A 26,269-nucleotide genomic window follows, 5' to 3' on the forward strand; every position below is an offset into this window, starting at 1 on the left:
ATTCAAAATCCAATGTGAAACCGTCTAAGTGACACAGGCAGCATATGTTGTGTCTACACCATGTTATTTAACGTATACATGAAAAAAGGTCCTTTTTCTCTCCACCCGGCACGGTACACAGAGAATAGTAATATCCATAGAAATAATTTTCCCATATGTTTAGCCACAGCTGCTACAGTTTAAAGAATACACAGGGTTGTTTGTTTGTTTTGAGTTTGTTTTCTTTCCCGGGGGGAAAAGAATGTCTGGAAACAAACAACATGATGGGGCTGGGAATATGGCCTAGTGGCAAGAGTGCTTGCCTTGTATACATGAAGCTCTGGGTTCAATTCCCCAGCACCACATATATAGAAAATGGCCAGAAGTAGCGCTGTGGCTCAAGTGGTAGAGTGCTAGCCTTGAGCAAGAAGAAGCCAGGGACAGTACTCAGGCCCTGAGTTCAAGGCCCAGGACTGGCAAATAAACAAAAACAAAAACAAAAAAAAACAGCATGTTAAAGGCTATAAAGAATTATGAAATAATTTGAGGGATTATAGTTTGAAACTAAACAATGTCAGCCTGTAATAAAATACCAACTGATCTTAGTGGTCCTCCAATGTGTTTCTTTGGCCTGCATGGTGTTTTTAAAAATCTGTGTTTCATTGCCTTCCCACAGGATCTGCATGGCCAGAATTTCCATAGTGTCCAATGTTCTCTGTGCCTCAGCATCTGCTCCATATCCCTTTCTACTTTACCATCTTGGCTCCTTGTAACCACCTGAGTTTTTATCCCTGGATTAAGGGGTGTTCCATTAGAGGAACTTACCAAACTCTAAGGCGTCTCCATTCCTACAAAGTATTTAAACAACACCATAAGTGAAAGATGCTGTGCAAGTACCAAGCACATGAAGCATAGCCTAAGTTCTCCATGTTCAACCTGTTCCTCCTTTACACAGAAGGATCAATTCACTTTTTGCATCCATGAACCTCCCAAAAATCTGGACTTAACACTTCCAAGAGATATTTGTGGAATACAGATAATTGTAGCATTAGACCATGTGTGTCCTTCAGGCTCCAGAATTCTAGTTAAAGTAGAATTCTAGGACATATTGGCAGCACTCACAGTCTGATGGTGTTATAATGACTACAACCATGAAATAAAAAAAAAACATCTTTCTCTTTCTTCTCATTTCTGTTATCATCAGAGTTTTCTGGATGTACCTTCGACACAGGAACTTTGACCTGAGGGCAGGTCTCTTCCTCTATTAGCCTCCTCTTGCCCTTGCTTCCTCCATTTGATTTCATAACTTCAGGAAAATTTTTGCTTGCGTTTTCCCCAGTGTGCTGAGGATGGAACACAGGACCTCATGCATGCTAGGCAAGTGCTCTACTACTGAGCCTGGACCACTCAGCGAGGCCCTCAGCCCAGCTTCAGGAAAACTCTTGATCCTCATTCTACAGGAAGTACTAAAGCAAAATGAGTTTTTACCAGAACCTGTTCTATTTTTTCCTCATGTTCCAAAGACCAAATGGTATTTAATATGTTTAATTCTACAAAGGAAACTGAACACTTCCAATGTCAACTAGTTCTCCTGCAGATCACAAATATCTTGAAGGATCTGAAGGTAGAATCCAATCACTTCTACTTCCACACAAGAGCAAGAACTGCTAGGGATTATGTAGTCAACCCAGTGATAGCACAGAGGAGAACTGTTTGAGCCAGGAATTCATCATCTGAACTGTCCATCACAACAATTGTGAGTCTAAGAGGACAGGACTCGTCATTTAAACAATCTGGGATGAGGAGCCAAACACTGATAATTGGAAACATCCTAGATGATTCACTGTGACCTCACAGGCCAGCCCTCCTCCAGTATTATCCAGAAACACAACCACACAGCACATGTCTTTGCAACTGAAAAGTATTGATGACACTGGCTAGAAAGCATTACAATTAGGCTTTTGGGAACCAAGGCCAGCAATGTGCCTATTACCCAGGCCTCTCTGAGAAGTAGAATGTTAACCACATGCCAGACACAGTATCTAACTAAGGAACACTTGGTGTGGGAGGCTGCTCTGTGTATGAATCTCAAATAGCCCACTTGGAAGCTGTTGGCTATCATTAAAAGCCAGTTTTATAACCTCCTTTAGACTTAGTTTCTTAATCTCTAAAACAGGAGCTGATGGTAGTGACTGGAATTAAATAAATATAAATATAAGACTTCAGTTCCCTATCCTATGCCCTGAGGAAGAATCACTGATCCATGAATTCCCTTCCCTTCGTTTTATTGTCTATAAAGTCTCTTTACTGTAACCTCATTTATTCCTCTATAAATATCAGAAGAAGCAATTTGTTCTCAAATTCTACAACCATGCTTACACAATACTGAGCGTCCACGTATTTGAAAAATTGCAAGTATTGATGGGGCTTTTGAAGTTGTCTATATAACAAAAAAGACAACCCACAGGCAAAGCTCCAAAACCTGTGCTGTCACCAGGCATCCATAGAATGTTTTCTCCATAAGTTGAAATAAGTTCAGTGGCTTTTCAGGCCAACAGATTCATTTGTCAATTGGCATTTTTGTCCTTGGAGGAACTAAGCCTTTATGTTTCTTTTATGTGTTATTATCCAAACAAGCCATTTGAGATCTAACTTATAAAAGCAGTAGTAAGCAAAAACTGTCTGTTCATTGCGTCAATCAATTAGACAGAATACAGGGCAGAAAATATATTTCCAGTCAGTGATCTCTATTTTGATCTCTGAGAAGAGAGTAAAATCTGTCCTGTGTGAAGCATGAGTTTCTGTTTCCAAGGGTAACGTTGCAAGGCTGAGGTACACAAAGTGATATGAGGCCAATCTCATGGCACTAAAACTTTTAAACTAAGAAGCAAAAAAATAAGTCATGAGACTGGGAAGGCCTTTCAGAAGTTTGCTTTCCCTCTAGCTGCCAACTGCTATTGAAAAGACCAAGGCATCTATTCGTCCTTCTCTTTAGTAGCTTCTGGGTAGGAGTTAGCACTGCAATAGAAGTATCCTATGAAGCCTTTCTTCTTTCTCGGCCCCCAATCTCTTCCTAAGAACCAAGCCATTCATTAAACCGATACATAGAAGCAGGACAACATCTCCTTGCCATCACCAAGGTCTCCTGAGGGGATGACAGATGGGTCAAGCCTGCTTACCTTCCTTTATTGTTCTACTCTGGCTATGACACCATTTTGGCTGACTTTTTAGTTACTTCCTCAAATTACTTAAGTATTGTCTGGGTCAACTGCTTTCATTTGGAAAGCTCCTGGACTAAAGTAATCTGCTTTCCCTCCTATAATTCTCATTAAAATAGCTCTCCGGATTTAAAGAACCCACACACCTATGGCCACCTAATCTTTGATAAGGGAGCCAGAATCGTCAGATAGAAGAAAGCAAGCCTCTTCGACAAATGGTGCTGGCAGAATTGGCTATACACGTGTAGAAAACTCAACTTAGATCCTTACATATAGTCCTGCACCAGAATCAGCTCCAAAGGGATCAAAGACCTCACTATAAGACAGATGCCCTGAAAATATTACAGGAAGGGTAGGAGAAACACTGGGGCTCCTTGGCAAACGTTAAAACTTCCTAAATAAAGATCCAGAAACACAATAAATCAAAGAAATGCTGGATAACTGGGATCACATTAAGATGCAGAGCTTCTGCCTTGCAAAGGACATAGCTAGCAAGATAAATAGAAAGCCCACAGATTGGGAGAAGAACTTTACTGGCCATACAACAGACAAGGGTCTCATATACCTAGAGCACAAAAAAGCAAAACCCCCAATAACAAATCCTCATAGATGGTATTTCTGTAGGGATTCCTGGCAAAGACAAACTAGACCAGTTAGATACAAAATTTTCTAGAAAATAGGAGATGGGGGAATATGTTCAACTCATTTTATGAAGCTAGCATTACTCCTATACTAAAATAAGAGAAAGATATTACAAGAAAAGAACACTAAAAACCACTACCACTTATAAATACATAGAGGAAAAACTTTAATAAAATGGTATAAAATCCAATATAGCAATATATAAAAGGATTCTATATCATGACCCAGTAGATATTATTCTAGCATTACAAAAGTTAATGTAAAAATCAACAATGTAAACAAAAACTTTCAGTAACAGCCATCTACTACCACTTCAAGTCCCTCAAAATAAGCGAAAAACACAACAAATTGAGATGTATGTATTCATGAAAAACGAAGGAACTTTGGAGAAAATAGTGGCATCTGTGACGCTGTCACACACACACACACACAATTGGAAAAGTGGTGCTACTTTACATTTTCAAGTGTCTGGCAGTGTGAAACAAGATTCACCACTAGATGGGGCTATTTTGACTGGGAGCAGACCGCAAAAAGCTTGTGACCAGTGGCATTGCCAGTAAATATAAGCAAATTACTGTTGCACTTTTTCACTCATATGCGTGATGATGATGATGATGATTATGACAATGACGATGGTACTCATAATGATGGTACATGAATGCAAATATAACTGGGAACATCAAATCAATGAGATGAAGGTGGAGGAAAGAGTATAAGGACTAAAGGAGGATCAAATATCAAAGTGTGTGTGTGTGTGTGTGTGTGTGTGTGTGTGTGTGTGTGTGAATATAGTATAATGAAACACCACTAAATACCTTTGGATAAAAGGGGGTGTCATGGGGAGGGAACTAAGGCATAGAGGAGACTAATCCAAGTAAGTGGATGATTTCCATAGAGAATATGACAGGAACTGAGTTAATAAGAAAAATTGCTTCTGATGAACAGAATTAATAACGATGACTTGAACAATAAATATATTTTATTATCTCTTTATTTATTTATTTATTTTTGCCCAGTCCTGGGGCTTGGACTCAGAGCCTGAGCACTGTCCCTGGCTTCTTTTTGCTCAATGCTAGCACTCTGCCACTTGAGCCACAGCGCCACTTCTGGCCGTTTTCTATATATGTGGTGCTGGGGAGTCGAACCCAGAGCTTCATGTATATGAGGCAAGCTCTCTTGCCACTAGGCCATAATCCCAGCCCATATTTTATTATCTCATAACAAGAAAAGGAAGGGGACTCCTGCTATAATGTCCTAGAGCAATAACAGCACCAAGATCCTAGGATCATTTTCATCTTTCTACTTTGCCTTGTCCTTCTTTTTCATTGACCAAGAGTCACATAGTTATCAAGTTTGCAAGAAGGGGTGCAAAAGGAAGTATTCAGTCAAGGCAAATGGAATTACCATGTGCTGATTAATACTATCAATTTAGAACACTATTTTAGACTCATCCCCTGTAGCTGTATGTACTTACATAATACTAAATCCCTGTTAGTAAGGAAGAAAGGGGAATGTTACTATAGATACAACCAACTTTGTCTACCATAGAAAGTAATATGGGAAAAAAAAACAGCCTTGCTATTTGGGGAACAATTTCCATTATCACTAAAATAGATCTAATTCCTCCATGTCGATAATACTTTTGTATCATTAAAATTAAACATTTTATAAAAGCTCAAGGGTTGTAGGTGCCAGATCAAGACTTCCCCAGAGTCCTGACGTTGACTTGAGATCAGCAATCAACGGATCAATAGTGACTCTGCCCTAGGATGGACACTGGCTATTCCTAGAAGGCAGTTGATGAGTATTGACCTCCATGGGTCTTGGAAGTCAAGAATGATGGGATGATGCAGAGTCAATTCTGACTTGCTTCCTGAGTAGGATAAAAGCAGTGAACAAGACAGTAAATGCAATATTGTTCAGTTAATTGTGGAAAATCACTTGACTCCATGTAGGTAAGGCAAAGTGAAATGACGAATTTAAGACCCAAATCAAGCTCTCATCTTCCTTGAAGCCAATATTTTAACCACACTTCTTGCCCTTCAAGAAGATCAAGGATCAAAAGGGGTGAAAGTGATGCATACTATGCTTACTCTGCCTTAAGGTCAGTAGCAAATTCTCACCAATGAGGAAGGCAGCACTTTCTGAGGCCTGTCTTTCACAAGGAAGAGCTCTGCATGCATGTTCTTGAGATAGACACTGACAAAACAATACAATGACAAGTGCTTTAAACCAGATGATGATCCTTTGTACCCATCTGTTAAAAGCAAACAACTGGATAAACACAACCATTTTTAAATAAAGTGATACGGTTTCAAAAATACCTGATATTTCTCATAGCCTTCTACAAAGCACGGTAAAACTGAAATCACGCAGGATCTAAAATAACAATTATAAAAAAGAAGCCTTTCCTAGCTAAATGCTATGAGGAGAAGTTTCTAGGACGTTCCAATGAGAGAACATAGAATTTAAATTTCCTGCTCTGGGTTTTTAATACAATTTAATGACTTTAAAATTTGTCATTTAAAGAAATGCCCTCTTTACCTGATTTATGTAACTGTAACTCCTCTGCATATCACTTTTAAAATCACAATAAAAACATTCGTCATTTAAAAATATACTGACTTCAACTAAGAAAGCATGGACTTTTAAAGCTGGAACTTGAACAGAACAGAATTGTGAATTGAAACCCCTTTGTACAATTGCCTAATGATAATTCAAAAAAAAATTAGAAATAACAAAGAGACATGACAAAGAAAGCAGGACCCAAGATTCTAATTCACAGAGAGACCAAAAAAGGGCAGTTTTAGGAGAAAGGCACCAAAAAGTAAAACACAAACACTAATTCATATGTACATAAATTAATATCCAGGTGGTAAAGAACTCAAAGATAAGGAAGCAAAAGACTTCTTTGTAATTAGTCTTAGAGAATTTACCTCACACAAGGTGTATACATGTGAACATCTGAAAAAAGCTGGGAGGAAGGCACAGAATGAGTGGAAAATGGCGGTGGTGGGGGGGATTCAGTAGAAAGGGCCCAACAGCTGCAATGGACACTGTTGAGAACAAACTAAGCAACTCAAGGGCAGCATGGAGGAGGGAAGAAATGAGAGAAAAGAACAGATTACACTAAGCAAAAGAAAAGAAATGTATATGTATATATCACCCGATCTGGAAGGAATTGTTTTACGGTAAATAATCATAGAGGTCATAAGCATTATAGAGTAGATTGACGATGTACATCAAAGGTAAGATTTTTTTCTGGGAAAAAAAAAGAAGAAAGCAAGGGGGTGTAGGTTAGGGGGTTGGGAGGAGGGAAGGAGGGAAAAATGAGGAAGGGGGTAATAAGTATGACAAGAAATGTATATGTATTCACTACCTTAAGTATATAACTGTAACCCCTCTGTTCATCATCTTGAAAACAAAAAAATAAAAGTGGTAAAATCTCAAACATCAAAGAAAAGACATAGAACTGTGATTGATGTTTGAATGGGAGAAGAGGAAGCACAGCTATGAAAACCAAAAATAGGTTTCCATGTTGTTTATTTATCAGTCCCATTTTTGATGGCTGCAGTAAATATTTTGATGATCTGGCTCATAGAATTTAGATTGTATGTAAATGTTGGTTGTTTTCATTTGCTCTTAAATCACAGTTTGATTCAATTTGTTCTTTAATAAAAGTATATTAGCAGGGCTGGGGATATGGCCTAGTGGCAAGAGTGCTTGCCTCGTATACATGAGGCCCTGGGTTCAATTCCCCAGCACCACATATACAGAAAATGGCCAGAAGTGTCGCTGTGGCTCAAGTGGCAGAGTGCTAGCCTTGAGCAAAAAGAAGCCAGGGACAGTGCTCAGGCCCTGAGTCCAAGCCCAGGACTGGCCAAAACAAACAAACAAAAAAAAGTATATTAGCATAAATATTAACATTGAAGCCACTATAATTTAGAAAAACACAGCAATATCTTCCATTTGGGGGGGTTGAAGTCTGGGCTTGATACCGGTATATAAGCGCATATTATTTCTCCTTCCAGCCACTTTTCATTTACTAGAAAGATTTGGAAAATGTCCAGTGGGAGATTAGATTAGTAATCTCACTCAAAATCTGAGAACAAAATGGAGAATGGCAGCTGCCTCTTGTTCAATATGCTCCTTTATGCCAAAGTCTGCTTCTCTCAGTTCCCTGCTAATTGGCCTCCAAGAACACCCTGCCTACAAGCTACCTTTCAATCATTTCAGGAAAAAGCCTTTGAATTATCCTTGAGCTGCACCATATACTTATCTATATGTAAATCCTTTTGTCTCTTAATTCTGGATTAAGTTTAGAATCTACCAGTTCCCACAGAATCCATAGTTAGTCCAAAGGATCCAGCCTAAACTATCACCCTCCTGGTTTACTAGGTAAGTCCCATCCAGGTTCCCAGTCCTTGCTCTTTACTTTTCCATTCCTTTTTTTCCTGGATACTACACTTCATGTAGGGTGAGGGGGGGAGGGAACAAAGGAGAAAGGGGGGAGGGAGGGGGAGGGAGGGGGAAGAGAGAACGTGCACTAAGAGGTACCTGCTCATTCCACTTCAATTTCACTCTAAGACATAAAGGCCATGTTAAATGCAAGTAGTAACTAAGAAGATTACTAAGTGAGAGTTTGATTTTTAAAATCTCACCAAAAAGCAATTATTATGGACTGAATAACCTCTGCCTGGAGTTCAAATGTTAAAGTTATAACCCCTGAAGAGCTCAGTAGAAGTATTCAGGGCCTGGGTCTCCACGATAGGTTAATCATTGTGAGAGGAATGAGGCCAGTGAGAAGTTGACTGGATTACAGAAAGGAGCCCTCCTTCACTAAGATATAAACATGCGGTCACGTTGACCTTGCACTTTGAACTTCCAGAACTATGAGAAGTGAATGTCTGTTGTGTAGGCCACTCAGTTTATAGCACTTTGTTATAGACTCTATGAAGAATAAAATGGCAATTTTTAATACCTGTCAACTTATTATTGGGGGCTGGGGGAGCAGTACTATAGCTTAAATTTAGGGCTTAAGTGCTCCCCATTAGCATTGTTACTCAAGCTTAGCACTCTACCACTTGAGCCACAGCTCTACTTTATGCTTTTATGCTGATTAGTTGTAGATAAGTCACAAGGACTTTCTTGCTCTGGATGACTTCAAACCATAAGCCTCAGATTTCAGCCTCTTAAGTAGTTAGGATTACAGGAGTAAGCCACTGGTGCCCAGCTACTTATCAAATTATTGCATCTTTCAAATAGAATTGCTTATAATTGGATACAAAAGCAAAAGTGGAACAAAGAATGCAGCTCCTGACTGGCCTAAAAGAAACTATAAAACCTTTTACAGAAGCTTGGGCCTAATCACTAAGTATTATTTTTTTCAAAAGCCATGTATTTGGATAATTCATTAATACCCAATACTTTTCTATCATTGTGGAGTCATGGTAAGAGCAGGAAATGGCTAGGAAAGTCTAATGCTGTTCTGAAAGTGAATAACAAAATTGCTAAGAAGAAGAAATACTGACCATTTGGAATATCATTCTATGTTTTTGGCATAAAATGACCCAGGAGCAAGCCATAAAAATTCACTCATATTCAGAGTCAAATTAAGTAAATGTGGATTTATATCCAAAAAAATTATTAAAAAGGCAGCATTAGTATGTACCTCAGCGACCACAACTATATGTTAATGATCACATGACATTATCTGTCATTTAAATATAAATCTTTCTCACTCATGAGTAGCAAGAGAAGGATGACAATAAAAAGCAAAACCAAATAAAAGGGAAAGTTAATAGTACAAATTGTCAGCTACAAAGAAAGTCAATACCACTACTGAGTCAGAGCAAGTGAGAATAAGATTAGGATAGATGCCAAGTTTTGTTTTTTTTTTTTCTTTATCGTCAAAGTGTGATGCAGAGGGGTTACAGATTCATATGAAAGGCAGTGAGTACATTTCTTGTTCTACTTGTTACCTCCTCCCTCATTTCCCCCCCTTCCCTCTCCCCCCAAGAGTAGTGCAGTTGGTTTACACCACATGGTTTCTAAGTGTTGCTTTTTGGATGGTTTGTCTTTTTGTTCTTTGTCTCTCGATTTTGGTATTCCCTCTCCCTTCCCCAGTTCTATTACCCGTATCGGATATTATCCAGTGTACTCGGATGTAGTAGCAAGGGTACAGCCACAGGAAGGGACTACAAGAAAAACAAAACTAGACAAACCACTCAGTCAACCAAACTGACAAGGAAAAAGAGGGAAAAAAGCAGTACGAGTTCATATAGCATGTTGAGAATAATTACAACAGTGGTATAGTTTTAGTTTGCAATAAACTCTTTTGCCATTTTATTCTGTAATAATAAATTACCCTGCAACATTCCTCTTGCTACAGTCACCTGCCACAACCTGAAAGAAGTAAACACATTCTCCATCACCTAGGTGCATTTTAGGCATGAAAAACTAGGATACCACAGAGAAAAATGTAGAACGTATGCTATTAACTTGCTAGCATCACAGAAAATGTCTTGCAAATTTGTTATAGAGACTTTCTGTATCCCCTAATACCTTTTCAAATCTGCTTCAATGAAAAGGCTATTTTGTAGTTTGTAGGAAAGTCACTGCACAAACATAATGCCCAGATTTAAGGAAGTTGGATTCACTGAAGAATAGTGAGTGGGTTTGGGAAAGTGCCTATAAACTCTTACTTGGACATCTAGAGCAATCTTCCTATGTCAAAGGCAAGGTCACTTACTGATGCCCCAAATCTTGGAGACAAACATGCTTCACCCAGTCACTTTCACAGCCTACATCCAATTGGTTAGGAAATCCTACTGGCTCTACTTTCAAACTATTTCTAGAATCTAGCATCTTTTCCTTACCTCCACATCTACCTGCTCTATGTCCCCCTCCACACCTTCTTAGACTTTTGTTTTGCATTTACTGTCATTTATAGAGCACACTGTGATGCTTTCCTATCCATCCATTCAATATGGAATCATTAAATGAAACTATTTTGAGTATCCATCACTTCACTTTGAAACTCACACTAGAGTCCTGCAACCTAAATGCAATCCCCTTCTTCGCTTATCATGTCTTATGATCTCATGTGGATAACCCACAGTGCAGCCCAGAACTCCTCAGAGGGGAAGCTGACACTGCCAGTCCAGGAAATACATTTAGGTGGCAGCACTCTAGAGTGAGTTTCAAAATGAAGGATATTTGAGAGACAGGGAGACTACGGGAAAGAGGATGGTGTCCTCAGTTTTGAATAATGGAAGATGAAGTAAGCTACCTGCAGCACATGAGAGACAATACAGAAAACAGAGAAAATGAATATGGCAACCTGTCCACCTGTTCTTTTTCCCACTTAGAGATTATTCTCAACAGAGAAACATCCACTAGAATAAAAGTCAAAATGGATCTGGATCCATCTTCCCCATTGCTCCTATTCAATCTCTCTCTCTCTCTCTCTCTCTCTCTCTCTCTCTCTCTCTCTCTCTCTCTCTCTCTCTCTCTCTCTGCCATCTGCCCACACACACATACACACATACACATATATTCATGCACATATATACAGAGGCAGCATTGGATCCCAAGGATCGATATCTTCCATCTTCCATTCTCTTTGAACCGTGGATTATTCCTACTTATGGTTTTCTCACTGGTCATTCTTTCTCCTCAGGTATTTACCAAGAAGAAAATCACTTCCTATAGGATTTGATGAAAATGTCACCTATTCAGAAGTTCTTATCTGAGCATTCAACTCCTCAATGAGCCTTACCTGCTCATCCCATTGTTTCACAACTTCGAATCCCCTGCTTCTGCTCTGGTTTGTCTGTGACGTGTATTCATAATGAAAGTACCGAAAGTACCACACAGTGTATTTACATAGTTATTATGTTCCTTAGTTATCAAGCTTCATGACTGTAGGAATGTTAGGTGCTTGATTTCTTGATGTGTCCCCATTATTCATACTGAATGCATACCAAATAAACAATTGAACGGAGTCTTTGGTGATACTATTTCTTACATTCATAACCACCTTTCATCAAGAGTAGAAACAATCAACAGAAATTCACATTTTGTTTTGCTTTGTTTGATATCACTTTGTCTGAAGTCTGTGTCCTAGATGTGTGTGTGTGTATGTAGTAGTAGTAGTAGAAGTAATATGTCATAGAGAATAATACAATAAAGGCCACGTGCTCAACATCTAGCTTCAACTATTACTAACACGTGCCCCTACCCCTATTTTAGCTATACTTGCATCCATTTCCTCTAGTAGATCTTTTAAACTAGTTCCAGGATTCATAACACTTATCTGTAAGTATATCAGTATTATGTCTAAGAGATAAGAACCATTATCACCCCTAACAATTTTAGATAAAATTATAATCACCATCATTCAGCCTTGGTTAACCATTTATATGATTTCTACTACTCTAGTTTAGTTTCAATTGTCTTAGAATTTCACATAAATTGAACCATATCATATATACTCTTTTATGCCTTGACCTTTTGCCCAGCAAAATGTTTGCTCAATTCACCCATGTTTCATATCAAATTTTTAAAAGATGAAAACTGGAATCATATTTATCAAGGTTTTCCAGGAAATTGGGGTGAGGTTGATGTGAAGTAATTCATACCCTGAATTTCACAACATTCAAACTCCCAAGGATAGAAGCAGGCTAACTATTCACTACTCCAAGTGTGGTCTGTCTCAGGACAGCAGCACAGGCATCTCCTGCGAAAGAAACTGCTAGAAATTCAGACTCCTGGGCCTTGTCCCAGACCTGACACATCAGTATCTACATTGTAGCAAGATGCCCGAGGGATTTGCTGGCATCTTCTATATTAAGAAACATTGCTCTCTAAGTGTTTGGAGCAGTAGCTCAAAGCCCAGGCCACGGGCCACATGCCTGCTGTTGACTATATTGTGTCATAGCTTGCTTCCAGGCATATTTCACTGCTGCCTGTCCCATGATAGGAACTAAGCAAGGATGCAAAATATCTTAGTCCATTCAGGCTCCTCTACATAAACACAACAGAAGATTATTTTTCACAGTTCTGGAGTCTTAGGGAGTGCAAGATCAAAGTGAAGTCCTGCTTTCTGCTAATGGTCTGTTCCTTTCAGCTGTGTCTTTAGTGGGTAAGCCAAGACTGTTGTCTGAGATTCCTTTGTAAGGGCACTAATCCTACTCATAAGGGCTCAAACTTCATAATTTATGACCACATCACCTTCCCATCATCTGTCCTCCTATTCCCAGCCCACTGGTGTGATTGAGCTTCAACATAAAAATCTTGGGATAAAAACATTGAGACCATAGTATCTTGGCCTTTTTATGCATACTGCAATTTAGCACTAGCTATTAAAGATAAGGAAGAACATTGCAAAAGGGAGCAACTAATTTGGTAGGGTTTGAATTCCCTTCATTAAAATACTTTACTATGCCTCTGAGATTAAGGAGAGCTAATTGGATTACCTAAAACTACAACAGCCCAAACAGTTCGAGAAGGATGTCTTGCACAATTACACAGGGAAATCATTCGCAACTCTGTGGCTAGAAGCCCAAAATGGGGAAATTCCATCTAAGAATATCAATAAGGGACACTCCCTTACCTATGAAACTGTAACCCCTCTGTACATCACTTTGACAGTAAAGAAATAATTTTTTAAAAATAAAGTAAAAAAAATAAAAAGAAAGAAAGAATCCAGGAGTAGTCTCATAAGTCATCAAAAGCAGAGATAGAGATTTTAAAAATTACAAAAAGGATACAGGTGCAACGATAGTGACTTTTTAAGTGACTAGGATGCTTACACAACCCTTTCAGAATCATAAACATTGACCCAGCTGCGGGAAAGCAACTACTTATGTGAGGTGGCGCTCTCTACCTATTACATGGTTGAGAGGTTTCTAGAACAACAAGGCACATAGGCAACTAATGGAAGACTAAAAGGCATAAGACAGTTTTAACACATTGTAAAGCACACCTACAAAAGATGTGCCCTGTGATGTAACTATCAGTCACCCGTGCTAGGGCTTGAATGTTAGACTTGGGCATTATCCTTTATCTCTTTTGTTCAAGGTTGATGCTTTACTAGTTGAGCCATGCCTCCAATTCCTGCTTCATACTGGTTAACTGAAGATAAGACTTTACTGCCTGGGATTGCTCTAAACTATGATCTCAGTCTCCTGAGTAACTAAGATTACAAGCATGGGCCACTGGCCTGGCTGGATTGGATTTTAATAAGTGAATGCTTGTTATATTGGATAAAACCAAGGCTCAACGTCTTCATTTCATTCCCCTCTTAACCAAGTACTCCCTGTTCTCCAGAGTAGTGACTGCATCTACCATTCACTCTTTTTAACAATTTCTATGAATGCCTTGAACACTTGAACTTGGAACTTAGTACAGATGTCCGTGTCAACCTATACTTATCCTAGTGATTACACTGGGAAAAATTTTGCCCCTGAGGGCACACTTGGCTGTGCCTTTGGAGTGTGTGTTTATATGTGTGTTGCTGTGGATGGAAGACAGGTCCTTGAACACACTAGGCAATTGTTCTATCCCTGGAGATATTTTGTGTGTATATGTTGAAATTGGGCCTTGAACTTAAAGTTTGGGCACTGTCTACATTTTTCATTGAAGGTTGTCACTTTACTACTTGAGCCATAGTGCTACTTCTGGCTTGTTTCTTGTTGATTGGAGATAAGAACCTCATAGACTTTCCTGCTGGGGCTGACCTTGAACCGGAATTCTCAGATCTACGCCTCCTGATAGCTAGGATTGAAGTAAGGAGACTGGGTCTGTGCTTCCCCTATATAGTTGGCCCTTGATTTCACCTGATTTTTTCCTAGATGTCCTCATCTGGTTTGCTCTGCTTACGTAGAATACTTTTGTTAGGTTTAATTCCACACACCTTATGTGTTTTTTTTTCCTATATAAGCTTTGTGCTAGCTGCATTCGGGGCTGCTGGTCTTTGAGAGAAGAGTCCACCAGCAGTCATCCAGCTCTCCAATATAGACTCATAATTTGGCTTTTTAAGTGGTGGCATCTCTGCTTCTTATGACAGTTTCCTTACAACAGGATTACAGGTATGAGCCATCAGCACTGGGGAGTTGGGCTGTTCAATATCCTAAAATACAACAACTCCTTAAAAAAGAGCCTCCTGGTCCCAAATGTCAGTAAGTGCTGTTGTTGAGAAACTTTTCTACTGTGATCTGTTATAGAAGAGAAAGAATTACCCAAAACAGCCACTTCAGGATCCTTCTTGTCTCTTGAGTTTATATTTGTATTAGGAAGCTCTAAGATCTTTTACCAAAGACGTTCTCTGAATCCTCCATTCCTCTGCCTAGCCTGAACACACCACTCTACTACAGCAAGGCTGCTAACTAACCACTTACTTAGTCTATCTTCAATGCCTTCCCTTATTGTGCCATACCTCTCCCATACCCTCCACTTTGAAACATACTCTCTGGCTTGCTACCCACATGTGCCTCCTGAAACAGCAACATCAGCAGCACCTTGGAGTATTCTCTTTTTTTTCCTCTAAGGTATTTTTTTTATTATCAAACTGATGTACAGAGAGGTTACAGTTTCATACGTTAGGCTTTGGGTACATTTCTTGTACTGTTTGTTACCTCATCCCTCATTCCCCCTCCCCCTCCCCCTTTCCCTTTCCCCCCCATGAATAGCTATACCCTTATGAACACATAAGATGATGCTAAGTGAAATGAACTCCATGTTATGGAAACGATTGTTATGTCATTGTTGTAACTACTTTCAACGTGCTATGTGTAACTGTAGCTTCTGTTGTTTATGATCCTCTTGTATCACCCTCCTGTGGTTTTACCTGCACTATCTGTATCTTATCTGAGTACATTGGAAACCATGTATACTGGTATTAGAACTAGGAGATTGAAAGGGAATACCAAAATGGAGAGACACAGGGTAAAAAAAGACAAACAACTACAAAAGCAATACTTGCAAAACTGTTTGGTGTAAATGAACTGAACAATTCATTGGAGTATTCTCTTATAAAGGTGGAATTTGTGCCCCCTACCAGAACTACTAAGTTAGAACTGATATTTTCTGACAAATTCCCAGGTGATTCTTAAACACACAGAAAAGCCTAAGGTATGTATGTCATTCTAGACTAAAGCAGAGATTCTCAGTTTAGCTAGGCATTGGAATACTGTAAAGAGCTTTAAAAACTCAAATTACCTGAGCCCCACCCCTAGAAATTTAGATGGAGTTAATACAGGTTCACCCTAGCCATGGGGCTTTATACAGATCCCTATGACATTCTAATGCATTACAGATCAGCTGAGGACCACTAGTATGGATGAATCACTCTTATAATGGTTGGTACCAGCTTCTTTTATCTGTACATCTTGGTACCTATGCAAGAACCTGGCTTTGGGACTAAAACTCTGTGAGTTACTGATCCTGTGATCTTGAAAATGTTATTTAATCTCTCTGTGCTTTACTTTCTTTAGAGGTAAATGGGAACAACAATCTCATTTGATCAGGTTATCCATTTACTAAGGCTCAACTGAGCTGAAGAACCAGGTTATATAGATTCCTTATAAGGAATTGGCTGGTGCAACTGGGAGGGCTATTTTGCAAATCCAATGTCCAGAGCACAGGCAAGCTGGAAGGGAAAATCACAAGCAAGCTATAGCAAGAATCCTAAGCCCTCTTTTCTTTTAAAAGCCCTTATGGATGATTAGGTCAACCCAGGATTATCTCCCTTTAAACAAACCTAAAGGTCAACTCTATGGATCTTAATGACATCCACAAAACACTTCTAAATGAAGAGGTTCTTAACACCAGTACCCTTCAGAATCATAGTATACTTATAAAGATATTAAATACACGCTGGGTCAATATTTTTCAAAACTGCTCAGATCATAAGCCACCAGAAAAGACAGAAGAACTGACAAATGAGAAATGACTTGGAGACATACCAATGGAATGCAACATGGTATATACCAAATGGGCTATCTCAACACATAGCTAGGTACAAATCAATGTGCTCAACTCTCTACTCCTAAGTTTTCTCATGAGGCACAATAAATTACCACTGAAATATGATAGAACGTGTTCACAATTCATTCATGAATGTATTTATTCAGCAAATAATCATAAAATACTATGAGCGAAGAACCAATTTTAGAGCTGAGAACATAACAGAGAATAAGATAGTTTCATAAATGTTTCAACATTATTAAATAACATTGATTACATACGCATTAAATGCCAATTATTGGGCTATGTGATTTCTATTATCCATTATCCATTTTTTTCCTCATAACAACCCTATGAGGAGATAAAAATGATTACCTACCCACCCTCCATTTTCCAGATGAGAGCTCTGGGTCTTAGTTAAGTTCACATAGCTTACCAGAGGAAAGGGATAGCACATTGATTTCAATCCAGAGAGGGCACCTGTAGTACCTGAGCTGGTTAATTCTGTACATTCTATTAAGATGTCAACTGTTAAGTCTCCACTGAGGGTTAAGAACGAGTTGGCTAGTCTAAACCAAATGAAAATATTGCTACCATTCTCCTTCAATCTGAAAGGCTTCTCAGCCTTGCTTGCTTGGCTCCCTCCTGCCACAGGTTCTGGATCAAAGAAGAGTGTCCTTGTCTTGCACTTTCTCCTCATCTCTCATTCCTTCCTCTCTCATTCCTGGAAAGGGAACAGCAAGGAGGAAATTGCCATTCTATCCCACACACAGCTGTTGGAAGGATACTCTTGGCTGGCACTGAGTTCTCCCAGAAGAGGGAATCCAGCAGGATCTTTCCTTTGGCTCCCCCATTTGTGGATGAGCTTTGTCCATAGGCCACCTGTTCTGAACACTTCAAGGTCTGGCATTGGCTCCCTGTCAGGGCTGAAACAGCGATTTTTGCCCCAGGTGGTGACCGGAGCAACAGAGGGAAGACATGCATAAAAGAGGAGGCAGAGAAAATGTTGAACTGCATTCTCTGAGCAATGGCCTTTGGAGACACCCCAAGAGGCAGCTGCCCAACTGGCAAGGCCTATGCCAGGCAGCTGTGTACCCAGGAACAAGGAGCAGTGCACATACGGTAGAGTGGGGCTGTGCCATCTGTCAGACACTCGTGCCAGTCTCTTCACTTCAGGCAAGATGGGAGTAGGAAGTGATAGGAATGAAGTGACAGCTCAACAAGCCGGCCACAGGTCTCCTCTACCAATCCCTTCCTCTAAACTTATAGATTCTTTCACTGCTACTTAATGACAGCTGTCAGTGGATGCAGTACTGTAATTATGAGCATGAAATTTGGAGTCAGAAAACCCTGGATTTGAATTCTAGTTCTCCACCAAGTGTGGGTGATCTAGGTAAGTTCCTTGAAGACTTGTCTTTGAGTGTCAGTTTCCTGATTTGAATGCTAGAAATTGTAAACAATACTGTTCATGGGTATCATGAGGATTGAATTCAATAAATTATGTTTGTTGACTTACAAAGAGCTAAGAGTATGGCCTTAAAAATATAGTAAGCCTTAAGGAAAACAAAGCCTTTTACATAGTGACTCAAACGTTTAATGGCGAAAACGTCCTTCTTGGGTAAGTAGTAGGTGTTGTAGCACAGTTTGGTAGTAAAAGAAGCAGCAGAGTGTTCAGCACATTTTAAGGTGTATTTACAGCCCCTGGGGAAGTTGGGGAGGGGAGATTATGATTAAGCAGGTTTTCAGTGGGGCCCAAGTTTCTGCATTTCAAATGAGCTCCCAGTGGTGTTGATGCTATTGGTTCAAGGACTACACTTTGTTCCTGTAGGGTCTAGGAAACCATTTATTATACACTAACAAGTTATCTCACTTCTCTTGGACTCAGTTTTCTGAGAATCAAAAAGTTACAGTTTATCAAGATAACTTCAGCCAAGTGCCAATGGCTCACACCTGTAATCATAGCTACTCAGGAGGCCGAGATCTGATGATCGCAGTTTGAAGCCAGCCTAGACAGGAATGTGCATGAGACTCTTATCTGCAATTAACCATCAGAAAACTGGAAGTGGCAGTGGGGCTCAAAGTGGAAGAGTGCTAGCCATGAGTGAGAAAAGCTCAGGGCCAGCATCTAGGCCCTGACTTTCAGCCCCATGACTGACAAAAACAGATTAATTTCATAGTCTTTTTATGCAACCATGTTGCCTTAGATTATGTCTAAGAACTAGCTGCCAGTAATCGGTCTGTCCCCAAGCATCCTTCTGCAATGTGACTCTATAGGTCTTCCAGTGGTGAGGAACCCATCACCTTGAATCTGGGCTGTTCTTGACTTGTTTGAATGGGGAGAGAACGGTGGCAGAACTCAAGTTGTGTGACTTCCCCTCCTAGGATTTTAGAAGTTTTAAAATCCAGTCATGTGCTAGTGGCTCACACTTGTAATTCTAGCTACTCAGGAGGCGGACATCTAAGGATCTAGGTTTCAAGCCAGCCTAAGAAGCAGAAAAGTCTGTGAGACTCATTACCAATTAACTCCCCCAAAAGTCAGAAATGAAGCTGTGGCTCAAGTGGCAGAGCACTGGCCTTGAGCACCAAAGCTTGGGAACAAAGCCCTGAGTTCAGCCCCAGGACGGCACATTTTTTCTAGGTTTCTGTCATATTTATTCTGTTTGCTTTTGCTTTTTTTCAGGGGGACAAGAAAAAGGCTAATATTGAAAAAGTCAGAGTAACCTAAATTCATAGTAAAAGGATCTTCCTGGGGAATGCTTGGTACTTGTAAGTAGAATGAAGAAAAGTACAGCTGCCTCAGAAGGAGGGCAGTGAACAGGAAGTATCTGGGCATGGAGTTCAGAAGAGGTCCTGTCCAGAAAAAGACATTTGAGCAGAAACAACCATAAGAGAAAGTTCCAGGGAGAAGGAACAGTTAACACCTAAGTCCTAACTTAGAAAGTAAACTTGGAACTAAGTTACAGTAACCAGATTAAAAACATAAGTGATTTCATAACATATAGAAAAAGAATGAGAAATAAAAGATGTTATGACTGGGGGTAGCTTTGTGTGTAATGATAGATGCGTGTATATTCCCAGATTTGAAGGGCTAAGTTTTGAATTGGGACAGAGAAAGGGTCTTCCTGGGGAGACATATCAAAGAGATAGAATTTTCCCAGCCCATTAGCTTCAGTCCCCAGGGAAGATTGTGTTGTATTCCTTCAGCAATTATCTCTAACCCAGGATAACAATCTTCAGTTTAAAGTGGGCTCAGAAAGGGCAAGACACAGTTATTGTCAGAGAAGAATCCTTCAGGTATAATCAAATTGTCTGGGGAAAGACCTCCTGCCATCTCTGTTTGTTTTGCAAAGCACTGAGGTTGTGTGTTTTGTAACCAGGAGGAAAAGAAAAAGCGATTTGCCTAAATTGATCTCCTCTTAGTAATTCCAACATATTTCCCAGATGTTTCCTTCTAGAAATCCACTTTATTGAGACAACAAAGTATTTCTCAAGTGTTACCTTCAAATTTGTCAGAAAACTGGGATGTATGCTGGATGTATGCAAATAAATAGGGATCACAAATAGGTGGAGCTTAAAGCATGGATTGCCATTGGTTACACCTTCTTGATTTGTATGAGAAAAGCTAAGGAACTAACCAATAGTATTATTTGGAGTCATATGCAACACTGTATACTGTAAGCGAGTCATCTTACAGGGACTTACTGGTTTTATAGGTATTTCCCCATCAAATCGTCCCGGCTGCTAAAAACACAGACGGAACAATCAATAGCAGTAATGAATCTTACTAAGATTTTTCTTAATTTCAGCTCAAATATTTAAATAACAGATTTTATGCATAGTTAATCTAATAAGGTCTGCTGAATGGAGTGATCTTTTACATAACATTTCCAAGCCCTTGCTGGGACAGGTGAAGGAATGTTGTATGCCTCTTCGAGGAACTGACCAAACCAATGGGTCTTTTCTCTCAGAAAAACATTCTTAAATAGCTAACTTTTACTGAATGTTGAGTTTGTGGATCCCCGAAGCTATGATTGAAGCTCCCTGCCTTCCAGACACCAGAAGACAAGGAATGGGGCAATACTACCATGTCACATCTTCGTGGCACTGGAAAATAAAAACTTATTGTTAAAGGTAATGTGTATCCCTGAGCAGGCTATATTGACACAATGGCTTTTTTAAAATAAAACACTGAAAATTTAAATTTTGATGCAATTTACAGTATGATTAACTGCTGTTTCATTTATTTACATTGTTAGTCAAGCAATCTCCAGAACACTTTTATCTGGCAAAAGTGAAATGACACACCCACTAAACACCTTTCCTTTTGCCCCTGGAAACCACCATGAAACTTCCTATTTCCATGAAATTGACTACTGTAGATATATCTTATAAACAGACTTATGCATTATTTGGTGAGGGGTGATTAGTGTTTCTGAGTGGCTTGTTTCACCTAGTGTAATCACTACAAAGCTTATTTATGTTGTAGCATATGAAAAAGTTTCCTTCTTTTTTAAAAGTGGATAATATTCCATCATGTGCACATACTGCATCATGTTTATCCATCTGTTAGCATTTATGTTACTTCTTACCTTTTGGCTACTCTGAATAATACTGCTATTTACCTGGGTGTATAAGTACCCTTATCCATGGTCTCATTGTTTCAACTTACAGTTAACCATGGCCCAAAAATATTAAATGAAAATTTCTAGGAATAAATACTTCCTAATTTTAAGTAACTTTCATTATAGTATATAGTATAAACTATTGTTCTATTTTGTCATTAGCTAAAGTTGTTTCTTGTACCGTATCTAATTCATAAATTAAACTTTATCATAACTATGTTTGTATAGGGCTAGGTACTGGGATTTCAGGTGTTCACTGGGGATCTTGGGACACTTTACCCTTGGATAAGAGAAAACTATTGTGCCATGTTCTGCATCTTCCTTCTTCCACTGATGGATACTTGGGCTGTTTCTACCTCATAGCTCTTGTGAATGATACTACTGTAAATACAGCTGTACATATACCTGAAGGCCCTGTTTTTTGATTCTTAAACGTATATATCTAGAAGTTTTGATGAGGCCATTTTGATGATGTCCTTGGGTGCAAGGAGAGTCAAAAGCTCTGTTAGGTCCCTTATCAAAAAGGCCACACCAATATATGAAATTGGTGTTTTATTCCCATACACCAAACATCCCTGTTCCTTATTGCATATTTATTTTCTCAATTATGCAGATTTGATTTCTACTTTATTCATTTGAGAATTTTTAAACATTTTACAAGAATGAATTCGTTTATAGTAAGACAATAAAGGAACTTTTCAAATCTGTTAGAACTAAATCTCAAAGGGGATCTCAAGTATCTCTTAAAATTATCAGTTTAAAGTAAAGTTATGATAGGAGTATTGACGAATGAATATTTTATGGTGAAGAATTGCTAGGAATATATGTGAAGTCTTTCTGTGCAGTAGGCAGCTGAGAATAGACACATAAAGTTCCTCTTCCTCTTCCCTCCCACCCAGTGCCTAGCAATACCACTGAGTAGATTCAAGAAGTCACGAAAATAGCAGAGATGGGTAAATCTTCAATGATCATTTTGAAAGGGAAATCAGTTAAATATTTCGGTAAGTAAGTATAATGCTTTACTGAACTTAAAGAAGCAGAATGCCCTTCCGAGTTGAGGAAAGGGGTTGGCATGTGACCATTCCTCATGAGCCTACCAGATGGTTCCCGAACTCTTTTCTTTTACCACCCATCAGACTATCAATTTGTCCCAATTCCATCATAGGAAGATGAGGTCCTAGTATGAGGGAAAGACATCCATTTTTCAATTTCCTGGCCATTAGAACATCTGGGATTTAAATGACTTGTGTTTGGGGCAACTTCAACATGGTGGCAACAATAGAAACTTGAATAAAGATAGCTCTAACAACACAGCTGTTCAAAACTGTTTCATAACGATAACCTCTGAAAACACCATGTGTCCATATCCATTATTCAAAGTCAAACTCAAGAAATTTCCCTATTAGCATTTCAAGCCATAGTGGATCCACTTCAGAACATGTGCCTTCTGGAACTTTCCTTGCTAATTGTTTTTACATCTCTGCTTATTTATATATATATATACTTGAATTACAGTCTGTTTCCTTATGGCTGTTTCCAAGCACCACAAACATTATCAAAGTGATCACAAGGATGATCTTTCCTTATATATTCTTAAGTGTTTCAGAACAAGAACCAGATCTGCTATTTATTTCCCATTTCCCCTGGGGGGCTTAGTAAATGGTCTGAGTATCAGAGATATTTGTTAATTTTAGGGCAGTCTCTTCTAGAAAGATTAAGGCTCTTATTACCAGGATGTCCTAAAAAAAAGTATGGGTAGGTAAGCAGCCTTGAGATTTTCACATAAACTTGATACAGCTCACCTTTGCTCAAATATGGATTATTAGCCTTGGTGACAAATTCTTGAAAAGGCATAGTTACTCAACTTCAAATGGTCCAATTTCTATCTTTGTAGCAGTAACCTCTAGCTGATGAACTTAGCATAGATTATTGGCCTTCACTACCACCATCTCCTTTGTACCAGTAACCTGAATGTCTCAGCCTCTCTTCATAGTCTAAATTTAACACATGGCTTCTAAAATATATGTTCTATAAGAGCTAGCTCTTTATTCTGCTCATTGCTGGCTTCCCCAGGACCTAGAGTAGGGTCTTCCATTTAGTATTTTCTCATAAAAGACTTTTCCAGGAAGGCTCTTTGATAGATTGCTCTGTTGCTGAGGTTGGCCTTGAAATCTAGGTGGCCCAGGTTGGCCTTACACTGACCATCTCCCAGCTTTTCAAGTGCTGAGGTTACAGACATGCACTACTATACCTGGAAAGTCAAGAATTTTTAAACGGAAAATAATGTATGAATAAAGGAAGGCCTTTCCAAGAAGTAGAGTGTTCCATTAATGTCACATAAGTTTCAAGAAAGTCCTAACGTGGGTGCAAGGGCTTCATACCTGTAATCTGAGCTACTCAAGAGGCTGAGATCTGAGGACTGCAATTCAAAGCCAGTCCAGGAAGGATAGTCCCTGACACTCTTATGTCCAATGAACCATCAGAAAACTGGAAGTGACACTGTGGCTCAAAGTGGTAGAGCGCTACCCTTGAGCTGAAGAGCTCAAGGATAGCACCCAGGCCCAGAGTTCAAGCCCCACGACCAACAAAAAAGAAATTAAAAAAAGTTAAGTCTTCTAGAAATTTGACAGTTAAGACCAAACCATGTATCTCTTCCTATCTTCTCTTCTTTCCAGTTTCCCCTCTCCTTTATCAGATTGCCCTCTCTGCTGCCTTATCCTCATCAACCTCTAAATATACTCAAAATCCACTCTCATAAAGCAAAGTGCTCCTTTATTACAGGTCATGTATACTTAGTTTCACAGTCCTATTTATCCTGCCCTAGCACCCATGTTGTACTATAATCATAAATATCCAAGAACTTCAACTCACACCCTACATGATCACTCCTCATTCAAGGCCTCATGTTTGCTAGACTAATCCCTACTACTTGAGACATGCCTTCATCCTTGTTTATTCTGCTGGTTGTTTTCCAGATAGTGTCTCATACACCTTTCCATCCACGCTTGCTTCAAACTGTGATCCTTTTGTTCTCAGCCTCCTGAGTAATAAGGCAAGAGTCACTGCTGCTTAGCCCCAAATGTTTTCTTAATGAACACTCCTTTTTGACACTGGTTTTTTTTTGTTTGTTTGTTTTGCTTTTTGCCAGTCCTGTGGCTTGTACTCAGGGCTTGAGCACTGTCCCTGGCTTCTTTTTGCTCAAGGCTAACACTCCACCACTTGAGCAATAGCATTATATATATATATATATATATATATATATATATACACACACATATATACATATATATATACATATATATATATATTACTAAGGAATTGAACCTAGGGATCCACGCCTAATGTTTTTATATCTTGGAAAATGTATAAAATATTGGGAAATATATTGACATCTCTCCTTGGTCACTGGCTCCCACAGTCGTAGTGTAGCAACATCTGGATATGTTTGTCACCAGTTCATGGAACACAGCTTGGCATGTTACACTGGAAAGAAGCTCTGTTTTGAGCAACTCATCATTGCAAACACTGCATAACATGTCACATTATAATTGTTGGTATTTGTCCCTAGTTGAACCTGTGCTATACTCAAGGATAAGAAACTTGAATTTTTTCATGTTTTAAATGATCATATTTCAACATGGCTTTCTTTTGTTGTACAGTTCTATAAACGTTATTATGGAAATATAAACCTGACTCTAATCAGAACGTAGAATACTTCCAGAATAGTTCCATCACCCAAGATGTTGTCACACTCCCAATCTCTGCCCCTTGACATCTACTGGATCTTCTGTATATCACTATAGTCTTGTTTCGTTATGAATGGTATGTGTGTGGATTGTACAGTATATGCCCTCTTAAAATTGGTTCCTTTTACTGAACATGATGACTTTGGAAATTATCCAATTTGCTGTATGCATCAAGAGTCTTTCCTTCTCGTTGTTGAGTACTATTCCATTACAAGACCTTAGTATGGTGTATCCATTCATCCTTTAAGATATACTTGGTTATATCCAGTCTGAGGTAGTTTTGTTAGAATTGCAATAAACATTGCTGAAAGAGTTTTAAGCGAAATTAAAGTTTAATTCCTCTAGATTAAGTAAGTGGCCAGGAGTGAGATGACATGGGTTTCATGGTAAATATAAGTTTGGCATTATGAGAAAGTGCCAAACTGTCTCCAACTTGGCTGTATTATTTTGTGTGGTAAATTGTTCTGACAACATATGAGAGTTCCAGTTGTTTCACATCCTTTTCAGTCTTTGCATTGCTAGAATTTTATTTTACCCATGCCAGTACTTGCGGTGTGTTGTCTTTATCTTTGTACTCTAGTACGCTGAACAGAGATAGATTCTCAACAAATATTAGTTGAGGTGAAATAAGTGCAACCCATAATTTTACTTCTACTTTCATGTATACCAAGAAAATGTCCAATTTTCATCAAACTTTCATTAAGCTTTGTGTTTAAGAAACAAGGTAACTATAGCCAAGGACGAGTGTCTCACATCTGTAATCCTAGCACTCAGGGGGCAGAGATCTGAGGATTACAATTAGAAACCAGTCTGGGAAGAAAATTCAGTAAGACTCCATCTCTAGAATAGCCATAAAAAAAGCCAGACTAGAGGCATAGCTCAATTAGTAAAGCACCAGCTGAGCAACCTAGCCAAAAAGAAAAGAAAAGCATTACACAAGAAAACCATATTAAATTGTCTCCCTCTTTCATTCCTGTATTTACTGTTCTTCTCAATGTAAATAAATAATTCTAATGAGAAAGTTATAGCAATACATCTATACCTTTCATTCAATCAAACTGAACTTGAAGAGTTGCAAACAAGATTACTGTTA

The sequence above is a fragment of the Perognathus longimembris genome, chromosome 28, assembly GCF_023159225.1.
Source record: "Perognathus longimembris pacificus isolate PPM17 chromosome 28, ASM2315922v1, whole genome shotgun sequence".
In the NCBI taxonomy this organism is placed as follows: domain Eukaryota; kingdom Metazoa; phylum Chordata; class Mammalia; order Rodentia; family Heteromyidae; genus Perognathus; species Perognathus longimembris.